The following is an 876-nucleotide window of genomic DNA, read 5'->3' as shown; positions in this document are numbered from 1 at the left end:
TGCATCACAAGACTTCCCCAGAAGAGTAAAAAGAGGATACACTGAATGGGAAACAACACTTGGCAATGATGTTTCAGACAAGCTTACAGAAAACTCCAACACCTCAAAAGTGAAAAGACAAACATTCCAAATAAAAATGATCAGAAGAAGATACACTCCTTGGAGAGATCAATTTTGAGAGAATAGAAGGGCTGTGTTTGCACAGGGAGACAGCTCAGGGGAAAGAGTACTTAGGAGGGAAGGATACAGGGAAGAGGTAACTATGGGGAGGAACTGGGAAGAGAACTGTTGCATTATGGGAAATTGCACTCATTGTCATGAGACAAAGTGTATGTGAACAGTGGTATGAAAAATGAATCTGTCTGTAAACTTTCACTCAAGTCACAATAAAAATAAAATAAAACAAAGAAACAAACAAACAAATAAATAAATAAAACAGGTAGAAGACATGAATACACACTTCACCAAAGAAGAAATTCAGGCAGCCAACAAACACATTATAAAATGTTTAGGATCACTAGTCATTAGAGAGATGCAAGTCAAAACAACCATGAGATACCATCTCACCCCAGAATTAAAAGCAAAGTTCAACAATATAATGAACAACAAATGCTGGTTAGGGTGTGGAGAGATTCGGATACTTATACACTACTGGTGGGACTGTACAATGATACAACCTCTGTGGAAATTGGTGTGGTAATCCCTTCAAATGTTGGAAATAGAAATACCATTTGATCCATTCAATCCCATTAGTAGATATATATCCTAAAGGAGTGAGAGGCAGGACATGAGTAGATATATGCTCACCAATGGTTATCATCCATATTTGTACCTATTCCAAAGAAGGGTGATCCCACAGAATGTGGAAATTATTGA

This window comes from Orycteropus afer, unplaced genomic scaffold, assembly GCF_000298275.1.
Source record: "Orycteropus afer afer isolate SDZICR_OR568_19922 unplaced genomic scaffold, OryAfe1.0 scaffold00882, whole genome shotgun sequence".
NCBI classification, from domain to species: domain Eukaryota; kingdom Metazoa; phylum Chordata; class Mammalia; order Tubulidentata; family Orycteropodidae; genus Orycteropus; species Orycteropus afer.
Note: the sequence above shows the minus strand (reverse complement) of the source record.